This window comes from Pteronotus mesoamericanus, unplaced genomic scaffold, assembly GCF_021234165.1.
Source record: "Pteronotus mesoamericanus isolate MK-2021 breed Mesoamerican mustached bat unplaced genomic scaffold, CSHL_Meso_final contig_73, whole genome shotgun sequence".
Lineage (NCBI taxonomy): Eukaryota > Metazoa > Chordata > Mammalia > Chiroptera > Mormoopidae > Pteronotus > Pteronotus mesoamericanus.
In genome coordinates this window covers 8,072,011-8,087,827 of record NW_026555245.1, presented here as the reverse complement: position 1 = coordinate 8,087,827, position 15,817 = coordinate 8,072,011, and positions in this window count along the sequence as shown.

Here is a 15,817-nt window from a genome sequence, read left to right as displayed (position 1 = left end):
AGAAGAGTGAGTGGAATGTTAGAAAGAAAAGAAAACTCAATGTTTAGGGTATGGAGGCTGCACTGTGGTACAATGGAGAACCGATAGTTATCCAGTTTCACTGGAGTGAAATCATTGAGAGATGTGGCGGGAAAGATACCCAATAGTCAGATAATGAAGAGTTTTCTAAAGATGCTTATATATTTCAGCCCACCCCGATGCATTCAAATTTAGGGTACAGAGAGTTAAAACTCCACTCTGTTGTATTAGAACAGCTTGATTTTTAGGGTTGAGAAGTGCTGGTTTAGATCCTGGCTCTGCCCTGTAATAAGTGAAGGTGAATGATTCCTCAAACTCTCTGAGCCTCAATTACCCATTCTGTGAAATGGGAATTCTTTTCATACATTGCATGGTTATTTTTCAAATTACAGTGTTCCACACATAGAAAGAAAAGACATCCATTTCGGGAGAAACATTCAGTAAATGGAAACAATGATTCATTCAGATTTCTCATACTGTTCTTAATACCTATGACACTATTCAAATTCTTGATGTTCTCAGTAAGACAGGACAATGGAGAAGACAGATTTAAGAAAGCCCCTCTCTCTAATGTGCTGTGAACAGTGTGAGCTGGGGTCCAGAGAACACAATGCCCTATCTGTAAAACAGGGAAATCGTGCTTGATTTCTCACTTCCAGACATGTTGTAAAGTTTAATTAGATGTTATCCATAAAGCCCTATGAACTTCTCAGAGGAAGGCAGCACATGAATACAAGTTACAGACCTCATTATTCATCTTCCTTCTCTGATTTATCTGCATGCCAGTCCCATGTAACTCAGAACTTTGGTGTTTTCTCCTGAGATATTCCGGATCTTCTTTACAGGGTCAGTCTCTTGTTCTTTTTCTTCATCTTTGGGTGTCTGGGGCATTGACTTTCTCAGCCTACCTCAGTCACTCGTTTATTACATCCTCTGACAAATTTCCTTCGCTCATGTATGGACTTAGGTCAAAGGATGTTTCAGACCACAGAGACAGTTTGATCTTCCTTAGTATTCTCTTGAACTTTCAACTTTAAATTTTAATGGGAACCAATGGAATTCTAATCCAGGAAAGGCAGATTGATTATTGGGTCCTATCGTCTATGCATGCCTCTCTAAATCTTCTAGACCCCCTTGGTTTAAAAGTAATTGATAAGTCATTAGGATTGAGACAGTGCCCTTCTACACTGAAGACAAATTTCTCACTTGTTCAGGTCACTTGTGGCCTAGTGCCTTAAGCCTTTCATTTCTGCCCAGTTTTATTTTTCATATATTATTAAGCAAGACAGATGGTTTCACCTGCTGTTTTTTTCTACGATGGGGATTTCCATAGACAAAACTAAAAGTGATGAAGTCCTGTAAGACAATTAAAACCTGAAAATAGGCTCCAGCTCTCATTCTTCCTCAAATGAAATTCATTGTTTTTGTGCTAACTGCAAAACAGGAATGAATTTTATTAATACGTTATGGAAATTTTTGAATTTTAATGAAAATAAACAGTGGAGTTTTTCAAGGTTGGACTCAAGAATTAATAATCTCTCTGGTATTTCCAGTGTTCGTAACAGACACTGCCATATGTCACAAACTACAACCATATTGAATAAGTAGACAAAACACTTTTATGAGTGGGAAGGGGTCAAACAATTTCAATGTATCCTATGAGTTTCAAAAACAATCACTAAGATGCTATTTGGATATGATTTCTACCAAAAATTAGTTGGGTCACAACGAATATAATTGAATTCTGAGGAGCAAGATAGGTAAATGGGATCAGGGACAGGCTCCCAAGAGTCTGCAATTGTATTCATAATATTTAATTTTTTAGAGAAAACAAGATCCAAAGCAAATAAGGCAAAATGTTAAGATTTTATAAGTGGCAAATGCATGGCTATTTATGATATTATTTCTATTTTTGTCTAGATGTTTGAAATAAAAATATAGTTTTGCAATTACAGTACCACTTATAATCCTTGTAATTTTGAAAAACAAAAGGCTGATCAACATGAACTGCTTTCCACCTTCCCGAAGTTTCAGGGCCCCAGTCAAGGGCCTTGCAAGCTTTCTTTTCTGGCGACAAGTTACCAATGGGAAGATGAACCGAATATGAAAATAGAAACCTTAAGGTGGTTTCAAGAGTGCCATTTATGAGTTAACTCTTTTGTTCTTTACAGCGAAAAGCAGAAATTTACATTTGTCCTTGTTACTCTTTACCTTTTGAGCCCACAAATCTAAACTACGAAGGTATTTTTTAAAGCATTTATTGTTTTGTAAAATCAATATGCACATAAATTTTTAAAGTAAGCATTTTAGAAAAAGAAAGCAAGAAAATGCCATCCTCCAGAAATAGAAATGTTATTCATATACCTTTTCCTTCACAAATTGAAGTAGAAAGATAAATGAATGTTTGAGTAGAAGAGAAAAATTTTATAAAAAATTAACATTAAACATATTTTTATTTTAAATGTATTAAATGTAATATTATTTTAACAGAAAAAAAGAATCTGTACAGAAATGAAGAAAGTTCTGAACCTTGGGTAAATGAGTCTTTTTCACGAGGTGAATTCTATGCTTTTGCTTTAGCTTAAAAAGCAGATTGTGGACTTGAGTCTGGTTTCACACATAGAAGCTTAGACATCACCTCTTTATCCTAACAACAAGTAAAAAACTGAAAAAAACTGAACAGCCAACAAAACTTCTTAGATGTGTCAGAGAAGTGAAGTCATAGAGCAAATCACAGTCCCCAAAATTGACAAGACAGACAGGGAGATACGGAGAATCGCTTATGGGAGCAGAAACCCAGAGACCAGAAATTTCCACGGGAACCAGCACTGGGGTAGAAAACTGAACTGTCATGGACAAATTGTTGGAAGACGAGAGATAATAGCTCCAGGAGGACCACATCCTAGTGGCCCTTTCCCATCAGTGAATTCTACTGCCAGGAGCTCTACTAGGTTCTCACAGTGAAGATGAGAGAAAAATGCCCTCTAGCTTCCCACAGCGGGAGGGGAAAGTGACCATTTTAGAACACATCAGGACAAAATAAACTAACAGACAAAATAGAAGTGGACTCATAGATAGAGAACTGACTGACAGGTGTCAGAGGGGAGTGAGTTAGCGGGGCTGGGTGAAAAAAGTGAAGGGGTTAAGCAAAACAAAACAAAACAAAACAAACCCAGAGAAACAAAATCTCATAGATACAGACAACAGCAGGGTGATTACCAGAGGGACAGGCTCGGGGTGGCGGGGAGGGTAAGGGAGGGATAAATGGTGGTAGAGAGAGACTTGACTTGGGGTAGTGAACATACGATACACTATCATAGAACTGTGCACCTGAAACCTATATAATTTTATTATCCACTGTCACCACAATAAATTCAATAAAAAAGAAAAAAACACATGCCAGAGCATTCTGTTCTTAACAAGGCTTGCCCTCAGGAGAAATGATTTTGCCAGAGCCTAACGTATTGTGGTTCCGTCAGAGCCCAGCCAACCTGGAGGAAGGGAAACACCCAACTCCAGCCCCCTCTAGCCATCCTGTATCATCTAACGGGCTGAAAAATGAGAAGCTCTGGTGAAGCAGCTATGTTGGAGCCCTCCCCTCCCACTAAGGCTATTCCTCTCCCATGATCTCCTTGCCCTAATTTATCACAGGTCTCTGAAGGATGCCTTGCCCTCCTATGCCCACTGCCTATGCCAGGACCTGGTGGTTTGTTTGGAGACTTCTGTCGGGAAATCTCCCCTAGACTCTATTCCAACCCTGTTCCTCAGTCTGCTTCTCTTCTTGCCTGAGGGTTTTAGTAAAAATTCTCAGGATTTTATTAACTCTCTTTATTTCCTCACTTCTAAGGGTAGAAAGAGCTAGGAGCTACCTTGTGCTACAAAAAAAGTTTCTTTCCTTGGCCAGAACTCTTAAATTGTATAACATGAAATTGGTTCCTTTCTTTGTTCAGTTACTGCTTTAGAAATTTTTCTATTGTTCTGTTTGTCCCTTTGTTTGGGTGTTTATGTGTGTTTCTTCTTACTTTTAAAATTTATTTCATTGAATGCGAGGAGAGAATAATTCTATAGACTCATTTCCTTAGAAATCTTTACCCAGAATCTTAAAATCACTTTGCATACTGATTATTTTATTTAATATATTGGCTTTTCTTTCCATCATTGTAGTATCCTCAAATGTGATGGTTAATTTTATGTTTCATTTTGATTGGGCCACATAGTGCCTGGATATGTGGTCAATCATTATCTGGGTGTTTCTGCATGAGATTAACATTTGAATCAGTGGAGAGAGTAAAGCAGATTGCTTTTCCCGCTGTGGGTGGGTCTTGTCAATCAGTTGAAGGTCTGCCTAGAACAAAAAGGCTGAGTAGGATGGGACTCCCCCTGCCTTCCTTCAGCCTTTAACTTGAACATAGGCTCTCCCTGGGTCTTGAGCCTGCTTGTTTTTCAGTCCAGAGCCACACCATCGGCTCTCCTGGCTTCCTAGCCGGCTGATGGCAGATCCTGGGACTTGCTGGCCTCTAAAATTGCAATATATGTATATATTGGGTCTGAAACAAATAATGTCCCTTTTTAATTACAAAATCTTTTATTATAAAATCATAAGCATGTAATTCTATAACATAACAATATCACACTCAAGCACACCGTTTTAGGTGAAATGTTCAAATTAAAACTATAAATCATGACACCCATTTTATTACCCCACCAACCACACTCAAGCAGACCTTACTTCTGCAAGACCCTGTATGTAGGGGGTGTGTGTGTGTGTGTGTGTGTGTGTGTGTGTGTGTAACACCTCCTATTGATTCTGTTTTTCTGGAGAATCTCAACTAATACAAATTTTTTTAATAAAAAGTGTGGCATGGCATACATGCTAACCACTAAAAATTTAACTCTTTTAGAAAACATTTGCTTAACCAATTCCAGTTGAACCTTATTTATAATATCACAGATAAAGTATATGTAACTCTATATAGAGAGTCTAGGTCAGGTATTATAAATCACTGGTCTATAATTTCAGAATCTACCTTTTCCCTCTTTGTAGAACAATGTTTACCATCTCTATTCTGCAGATTCTCAAATGTTCAAGACATATACAAGTTTGTCCCATGATATATAATTCAACTGGGCTTGGTGGAAGTCTGAAACTCAATTAGCATGTCCAGGTGCTTCCTCAGTCTACTCCTCTACTTAATACTTTAATTTCCTCTTTGAAATGCTTTATCTATCCTACCCAGTTTGAAAATTACTCTCCCTTAGGGGAAGGCAGAAGCAAAATCATGTTTTGGAAAACACATGAGCTTTGAAGATAGGAGGTCAAAATCTCAGGCCTTGGAACTTCTATTAACTCATTGTATAATCTCTGACAAGTTACTTAGCCTTTCTGACATGCAGTTTCTCTACCATAAAGTGAGGCTTAATAATATTCAACAGCAGAATGTTTAATCAGAACAATAGTATGATTAACAGAAAGACACTAACGGACAAGAGGCATAGTTCCTTTAACGTTGTTAGAGAATAAATACAGCTGACTTCACACAGATGATGTCATAGGTCAGAAGAGACAGTGTCCATTCTTTTTTGGAGAGACAAGCTTTCCTGATCTTCAAAACCCTATAAAGACATCAACCACAATGGTATATTTCCTGATCATTGTGAAGATACTTTCAAGTTCTCAAAGAAGATTCCTTTGCCATTTTCACCCAGTTTTTCTTTTCCTTTCCCTCCCTTCCCTCCCCTCCCATTCCCTTCCCTTCCCTTCCCTTCGTTTCTCTTCCTTTTCCTTCCCTTTTGACTCATATAACTTCACAGTGCCCTCCTATCCACTACATCCATAACTGGTAACACTCTCAACACATTCTTGCAAGAATGAGTCCAAAGGAGTTCTGCCTCTTAAGGTCATTTTCCAAAGTGGGCATCTCCTCTCAGGTTAAGCCTTTATTGCTCTACGAGTACTTTCTACTCTTGGAGATGCGGTGAGGATTAAAATGTTAAAGTACTCAGAAAATAAACGTTACTCAAAACATGTAATACCCAGTTAATTTATACCATATGCCTGTTTTCTGGTCAGTTAAATATATATTGGTTGCAAATGAGAGCAAAATTCAAACAGTCTTCAAAAATAAAGCATTTATTATCTCACAAAACTTAAAATTCCAGAGGTAATTTTGGCTCTAAGAGAAAAATGAACTAGTAACTCACTGGATCAATTTTTCCATCTAATTTCAAGGGTCTTTCCACTATGATAAAAAAAATGTCAAAACAGTTCAAGACTTCATGTCATCTTCACACCAATAGCTCCCATATATGTCCTAGGATTCATACTTTCTCATTGGCCTTAACTGGGTCAGATAGCCATCACTGAACTAAATTTGGTGGTCAGCAAGAACAGGTAATTGATTGGATTAAGTGACTCAGGGCTTACCTCTGGTCCTGAAAATCATTCCCATACAGCCCCCATGTATGAGAGTGAATTCAACAAAGGAAAATTGGGGTACAATTGTCAGGAGACATAGAGAATAAATGCTACGTAAACAAAGAAGTGTCTACTACATGGATGCATTTTCTTTCTTCATGTAAAATGATTACTTCTTGCCTGTCTCCAGCTGCAGCCTCCACGATGCCTTTCTCACGGGTTCATGGGTTCTCTTGTCTATTTCTTTTGGTTATCTGGCTCGCCTCTCTGGTCTACTTTTTGTTTTAAGAGCTGAATATACTAGAGAATTTCTTATGCTCCACACCCCACCCCCAATACTGATTTCTATAATTGCTTCCTCTTCTCTTTCTCATTGGGTTATTCAGGATTATTATGTGATTAGAATTACATATTTAGGCTTGACTCCTATCCTCTCTGTATGTGTTTTTCCTATATATTCCTCCAAATACCTTAATAAAGGAACATGACAATAGTGAAAATTATATTGCTATTAGGGGAGATACAACAAGTATATCAGTAGCCCTATTTTTCCTTTATATTATTCTTGGTAGGGATGTACAGAGGTGTAAATGTGACATGGAATAAGGTTGAAGGAAACCAATGTATTTTCTTTTCTCTTAAAGCAAGAAAATCTATTAAAAATCTGATTTCTACCTGGTACCAGTCTAGAAATACTTCTCCAGATCGCTTGCTAGGCTTACCTCTCCTCTGTTCTGAGTTTTCTATCAGTGAAACTAAGAAATTTTTATGGTGTGAGAAAGAAACACTCAGGCTGATTGGCTGATTGTATGCCATTTTGTTTTTTCTGTACCCTATTAGGTAATTGAGAGTTGTCTCCATTTCCCTCTCCTATGAACGTTCTTCATTATCATTCTCTCTCTCTCTTTCTCTCTCTCTCTCTCTCTCCCTCCGTTCCTTACCTCCACCCCTCTTACACACACACCCATGCACGCACATATACTCAGATACACATACAATCTATCTTTTTCACAATCCATCCCTTTCATCTAAGAGTATGCGATATTCTATATAACCCTTTAGCCAGGAACCACTTGAGAACTCTTGCAGTGAGTTGAGGTTGCAGAGAAAGGTGGTCAAGTTTAAGGAAATTTTGTTTCACTGAAATGTGGGGGGTCTTAAGGGATTAAATTATGTGCATACTTTTTTTAAATCTTCAGTCCTGTATTCATATTTTTGACTTTCTAAAAATAATGACAACATACATTTTTGGAGAAGAAAAAGTAACGCCATCAGTTTTACAGAAGATGAGAATAATGAATAGAAGTTATAACGTGCATTGATAACATTGTTGTAAATACGTGCATATGTTTTCTTCCAAAGCTCATTTATTATTTTTTAATTGCTCCAGCTTAAAATCTTTAAAAAACCAAGTAGTGAGTTATTCATAATCAAGTCAGAGGCAAGGTTTGAACAATCATCTTTCCTCTACATGCAATTAAAAAATATCAGGACTACATTTTATATCATCAACTCCAATCCCACCCCACCCTACTCACAAAATACCCTGACAAGAGTTTCACAGACTCATAACTGATTCTTGTTTCTATGAAGCACTTAACCATATATTATTATAAGTTTCTCACAAACTTTGAAACTAAATAAAAACAATTATGACAGATAGATGTGTACATTCCTCCTCAATTTTTGGTGGAAATTTCTTAAGAAAGCTCCAGCCATGATTCCACTTGCCTTCTAATGGGAGAATTTTATCTTTGAATATTGCTTTTTCACTAAGAAGCTAGTATTTATTTTAGCTAACTGGCTACCGTATGTTACCAAAATAAAACACTTTTCCCATTTTTTCATCACAACCTAATTCATTGGCCATATTTATCATGCAGATGCCAAATTTATGTGATTACAATGGGAATTTTTGTTCTAAGTCAAGTTAACTGTGGCTTCTGACAAGGGACAAAACGTTAACTCTTAACACACAACTATGTACAAAGTGATTTGTTCATTGATATTTTTACTTTAAAAAAATGAATGATTGAATGACAACACTATGCATCTCTATAAGTTCTACCCTATAAATTTCTCTTCATTTGCTATTTCTAGATAAAATGTTCTAAGATAGAGTGGATCTTAACAGATTGCATTCACAGAAAAAATAATTCCTGTTTCTGGTTGTCGCTTTTTACCACAAGCACTTTCAAAATCTGCTTAGAAAGAGAAAGGAGTTGTACTCCAAGGGCCTCACCATTTAATGAGGGAACCAAGATAGTGAACATGGCCGATAAGATCATTTGTGAGGGAGCTGGAACCCAGTAACAAATCCCAAAGCCAAAGGCCATCCGAGTAAAGAAGCAACCAGAAAGGACACAAATGGGGAATTCAGAATGACATAATCAAGTCCCAAAGCCTAGGGCTAGGCTACTGGAGACGGACGGAGGTGGAGTAGGGGGTCACACAACATGGCAGAATGGTAGAGTCAAATGGAACTGCTTTGGAAAGGAGAGGTTCGCCCTTACATCTGTAAATTGTTTTTCATTGGCTATCTCGTGAGTTTCAATCTTATAAAACTAATTTGGAGTGTGTGATCTATAGCTTGTTGGTAAAGGAAGCATCATAATTGGCCTAAGATATTTAAAGATGAAAGTAATTTAGAGTCACTTCTCTCCTTTCCTCAAACATATACACAACAAAAGTTTAAAAAACGTATTCTACATGCAAAGCCCAGCCATTTCATGGTCCTTATGGGCATAACTTCATGTTAAGGAAGCGAAAGTCAAGCATTCAAAATAATCGAAAAACAATGTAAATTTTTACTGCAGCCATTTATTTAAAAAAAAAAAAAAAAAGGAAAACATTTAAGGGGGAATGCATCCAGAAAAAACTGTGGAAATATTCTCCTTTCAATCCTGTCACCTGCTTTCCCGTGTGGCAGCTGCCCCAAGTTCCTGCTTCTCCTCATAGTCCAACTCTTCAAAACTCTGGTTCGGCCTGCTTATCTGCTTATGCAGCATTTCCTGTATCATTCCTGATCTCTGTCTCTGGTGCAGTCTCTTTAATATGTGGCTAATTTTAACCTCTGTGGCTCCTTTCAAGTTTCCTATTCCTCCTTTACCAAGATTCTATTGAGCAAAAATATGCCTAAGAATGCACACAGTCAGCAAAAATTTCCTCTCCCTACTTCCCAAGATGGTTTGTTGAGGGTGGGGAGCGGTAGAAAACCTCTTATAACTTGTAACTTGTTTCTTTTATCCTATCTCACCAGTAGTGTATATACATTTTTCCTTTTAAAGTAACAGTTTGTTAAATAGCAAGGTTACAAAGGAAAGTTCAGGCTTTGCCTTTGAAATACCCAATGCAGGCAAAGCTTTTCTTTGAGGGACTGCAAAGCCCCAAATCCTTGGCCAGATACATACACCAATGAGATTTTGAATCCAATTTTACAAATTTAAGTTGAAAAAACAGTCAAGTTCAGAGATAAACCATGGCTCAGCTTTACAGTAACTCAGAGCAGCTCTGAGTGTTTGTATTTCTTTTAGGAACTTGCTTTTTGACATGGACAATTTTATCTTATGTGGTAAATATTTTTATTTGAATTAACAATTATCAAGTGGCCAAAATTACTGATTTATATCAGTACTACCTGTGCCTAAAATATGACTGTTTAGATCACAAACTCCTAACCAGCTCTAACTATGGCAGAACATTGTAATTTCAGGTAAAGAAAGAACTGGAATTACTTGAGTGGTGAGCAGTAATTCCAGAATCAGATGGAATAGGTGCAAGAGTATGATAAAAATATTTGATAGTTAATAAACTTTCACAAGAACCATTTATGTTGTATTTCTACCAGTGTTTCTTCTTTATTACAATCATCACAATGCCCTTCTACAAATTGTTACTTTCTATCAGTGCTCATAGAACCATATGGTGTCTGTTAATAATACATTTATGTCTAAAGTAAACATAATGTAATAAGGGGTCATGAGAGATAAAAATGAGAGCTTCACATAGAGAAAAAGTATAGTAAAAGAAAATTGGAGGTGGAGGGCACATTCAATGAGAAGTGTTGCTATTTGATCATTAGTCAAATGATTAATCAGCAAACCCAAGAAAAGACATGAAAAGTATAGGCAAGAAGTAGATCAACTAAAGTCTATAGTCAAGATAATTTTGTGCAGGCAATTAGAAGGCAAATTAAGGGCAAAGTGAGGGGAAAAAAAGAGGTAGACCAATTACATTAACTTTATCAATCTTTCATTTTGGTATATTAATTTTTATATTATGTTAATTGGGCTATATTTTCACCCAATATATAGAATAAAGTGGATTTTCAATAATTCCTAGTTCCTTTTTTCTCCCACTGTCTTATTCTGGATTTACTCCTATACTTAAATAATTATAACTGATAATGTATATGCATCAATGTGATTCCTAGCTGAAAGTAGCTATGGTTCAAATTTCAAATTCTAAAAATTACATCATAGTTCTGCCAGTGCTGTGTAACAGCTTAGATTAGCTGCATGTACTGTGTGCCTTGAAATCTTCATCTTTCAACATGGATAATAGCTGCCCAGGACTCTACATAGCACATTGTTTATAGCTTCACTTTTGGGATAGAATAGATGATCTTCCCTTTTTCATGTGGTGACTGTGAAACATGAGTCTGCCCCAACACCAAGTAATAAGGGAAGGAGATTGAAATGTTGGAATCAGATGGATAAACTAGTACAGTCAAGGTAGACTCTAGCTGACCAAATCGCAGAGGCTTACTCCCTGGGACAACAACTGTTTCCACCAGCAAATGTTTTGGAGGTATAATCTACCTTAGTTACAATCACCTGTTTCTGTTTAATTCTCTATTGCAAATTAGCACCAGAATTTATCCTGTTAAAACAAACATTCATTATGTTACAATTTCTGTGAATCAGGAATTTGGGAGCAGCTTAACTGTTTATTCTGGTTCCTCCATAACTTTTTTCGGGTTGCAGACAGGATGTCAGGAGAGGCTGAAATCATCTGAAGGCATAACTGGGGTTGGGAGATCTGCTTTCATGGTGGTCATTCATGTGGCTATTGGCAAGAGGTCTCAGTTCCTCTCCAGCTCCTGCTAGGAGAGTTCAGTTCTTTGCCATGTGGAACTTTCCTCAGGGCTGCTTGAGCATCCTCACAAAATGGCACCTGCTTTTCCTCCAGAGAGAGTGATGAAGAGAGAGAGAGCAAGGCAGAGAATGAAACACTTTTTACGACCTAGTCTCAGAAATCATATACCATCACTTCTACCATATTCTATTTGTTATAAGCCAGCCACTAAATGTAGACCCCAGTCAAGGGGAAAAGAATTGGGCTCCATATCATACTGGGAGAGTAGTCAAAAGTGTTATGGATATATTTTTAAACTACCAAAACTAATAAGAAGAAAGAGTCCTATCCTATGCAATACTTTGCCTTATACACATCGTCTAGGATTTCACCAAAGGTATATAATACAGAATATATGACAATACAGTAATTATAAGAATTATGTATGTGGTAAAGCTGGCATCTCAAGTCAGTAGAAAAAAAGGATTATTTTAAATTGTTATAAATATGTTGGATACATTAAGTATCCAACATATTAAGCTTTTATTTTCTTAATACTTTCTTGGAGAGACACTACACAGTAAGAGAGTTTTCAGTCTCCTTTTTCTCAAGGAAGCATTGTATATCTTGTATTTTTTCTGTAATAAGCACAAAGAACCTGTACGCTTCTGTTTTTTATAGTGCTTTTTCACAGTAACATCAATTGACCTACATTTGGCATTCTGGGTAATGACCATGTTCCAGAGATTGCAAATTTAGTACAAAAGAAGATGGGGTAGAAAAGGCAAAAGGTGAAAGAAGCATTTTATATTTTTTAAGAGTGACTGGAGTACAAGATAATACAGAAGGGAATGGAAAGAAATCCCAAGGAAGTCCAGGAAGATTAACACACAGAGGAGGTCTCTGGCAATAAGTGAACACCAACCACCAGAGACGGGGGAGAGTTAGCCAAGGCCCGTGGGACCCCTGATAAGAAAGATTGGTCAGTGTGGAACACCAAAGATAAAATTTGCATTTAGAGTTGACATTCAGTACATGAATGAAGAAAATAGATATTCAAATTCAAACAATTCTTAGAATAAGAAAGTAGAAGTCATCAATTTGCTGACTCTTTTGAGGCTTCACAGAAGAAATGCGGTTTTGGGAGCTCAGATGCTGAAGGTCTTGTTAGAAAATAAGGATTGGAATCATGGGCGGATGAACACTCAAAATAGCCCCAACTGACTTGATGCGGTCTAAAAAATTACTGTAAGTGCAAGGAACTGGAAAGTCAAGACCTAGATACGCTTTGGATTTGGAAGACCCACGTCCAAGTTCCCAAGCTTACTAATTAGATAGAGGTTTTTCTACATGCAAGTTGCAGTGCCATTACGTCCTTCAAACACTTGAGCGATACCACAGCTGTTGAGATTTCAACACTGCGCGTAGAGTTCCGTAAGACAAAGGCAGACTCACCCTGTGTGAACACTAAGTTGCTAAAGACGAGAATCAGGGCAACTATTGTTATTTTCTTTTATTTAAGATATTATGTATTCATCATAAGATGGGCCATTATTTTATGTGTACCAATGCTGACAATTAAATTTTAATACACACTTTTCTTCTAAGAAAAATGTAAAAAAAATGTTATACTTCTTTAGATTGCCTTAGACAGAAATATTATCACCATATCACCCTTGGTGACTTAAAGAGGATTGTGATTTCTTTTTAAAGTGCTCCACTCTTTAATTTTTTAAATTACCTCCAATATTTTCTTCCAAGTAATGTACCCTCGCACTTTGCAACTTTTGATACCAATACTTTTATACTCAATTGAATAATCTGGTGACTATGCAGCTTCTGTTCAAAGTCAGCAAGAAGTTTCTGATAATTTAACATGTGATGCCTTACAAAGAGTTCCGTGCAATTTATGAACTAGTCACACATGTTCCTCATTGCTTGGAAATTTCTGTGATCTATTCCAAAGGACTTGGCAATTCCTCCTATCTTTAGTTATGTCACTTAGTGTATGATAGGTGAGCCTTTTCTTGTATCTCAGTAATGGCTTCATCTACTTGGCAGCCATCTTCCTTGCTTAGGCCATATAAAGCACATAGGTGTTCCTCTTGCTAGATAGTATGAAATTTAAGTCATTCTTCCAACAAAAAATATACCTCTGTTTAGTTTTCACATCTTCTGCATATGCAGTAACTATTTTCAATGCACAGAGTGAAGACATCTTCAACTGTACAAACTCATATATATGAATATAATACCAGCAATATGCAAAATTTAATTGCAGTGACAGCAATATGACCAGCTATGACCAAGTTAGTGAGTGTTATAATAACTATTTCATGACTGCCAATATTGACTATAGGACAAATCTCAGTCTCATAGGTGAAATTCAAAATGAGCATGTCTTATAACTAAGGAAATAATTTTTTTTAATAAAAGAACATGAAATTTTTCATGTTGAACAATACTGTAATGCTGGCTACTTTGGGAGCAGTATCCCTGAGGATGAAGGGGAAAAGGTTTTTCAACTTATTATAATAAATATAATTTTATGACTATTAAAATGCAATAACAATAAATAAGAATTGTCGATGAAATAGTAAAGAGGGCCCCCCAAAAGACTCTGGTATATGTGCAAATTATGTATATTAGTAAAGATAGGATAAAGGGAGAAGAGTAGTGGACAAATTGAACAGGAGAGAATAGCTCAGTGTTTGGGGAAAAATTCAATAAAATCTCCATTTCATACCATACCACGAAGTAAATTCCTGATAACTTAAAGACATATAAAAAGTAGAAAAATTACAAAATGATTAGATCATCTCTGGGTGCCAAGTCTTAACAAAAGAAGAAATAGATTTGGTGACATAAAAATTAGCTTTTAAACATAAAAGAAGCTTAAATGTAGAAAGGCAAACAACAAGTGCAAAAAAAAAATGCTTGCCACATAAATATAGTAGGTTGGTATCCTTAATTTATAAAAAGCTCTTCAATTCAATAAGAAACAAGCCATGGAAAATATGAACCAAAGAAATGAATAGCAAATTTACCAAAGAGCCATGTTAATGGTAATAATCAATGGAAAAAAAGCTAAATCTCAAGAACTTTTCAAAGGCAAATTAAAACAATAGTTAAATATTTTTCATCCTTCAAAGTTTTGAGGATTTTTAAAGATTCAATAGCCACTATAAATAAGCATGTAAAATGACTTATCATATTCTGCTATAGGACTATAAATCAATACATCTTTTCTCAGGGAAATTTAGAGACTTTCAAATGTATATATTTCCTTTGGCAGAATTAACCTATTACTCTATAAATTCTTTCAGGAATGTATCCTGAAGGAAAATTTAGCTATGTGCAAAGAGATTTATAAGCAAAAATATTTATTACAATGATATTTGTGATATTTCAAAAACTCAGAATCAACCAATGTATAAAAAATTAGATGAATAGTGAAATCTATTATTTTGAAACCCTGTAATGGAAAATGTGCAAGAATCAAAATTTACATTTTTGTAAATTTTTCAATAACATAAAAAGGCATAATGTTTAGTGATAATATCCAGAATTAAAACCATGTTTTAAAGGTAATATTTTTAATGTTTGAAGTAATTACATGGTATGGCAGGTAATTTTGATTTATTTCTGATACTTTTCTATATCCTCCAAGATATCTACAATAAGTATGTATTATTTTTATAATGAGGAAGTGGGAAAAGAGAGAGCACTTTTGTCAGCATAATAAAAAGGTTAGAGCAAGGCATTCGCTTCTTTTCTTATCAGATAATGCAAATGCTTAAAAACACATAGCAGACATTTTAATAATTGTGATTTACAACTGTTTCTTGTGCCCAAAAGAATGAAAATAGTATTACTCTATGTTTTAGATTGTGAAGAGTAAAAAAGCAGTATTTTACTGGTATGGAAAAATTCAATTTAAATATATAATTTATTTGATTTTTATATAACTACTCTGTACTTTTTGACTTTAATACCATTATGTCATAATGCAAGGTCTTGAATTGACAATTAGCAACCTACTATATGCTAATCAAAGACTCCTTCATTATGTAAGGCTTCACAAAGCACCCAAAGGGAAGCAAAGAAAATGCATTGTCTTATCAGAGGAGCTTAGATCGTTACTTCTGATTCACCTAGACAATTTGACCCATATTGTAGATAATTTTTTAAATAAAACAATTTCTTCTGATACCAAAATTAAGAATATGCTACTGTGTACAGAACTGGAATGATCATAACCAAATAGAGGCAAGTTTTCTCTAAAATGGATTAGAGAATAAACTTGTC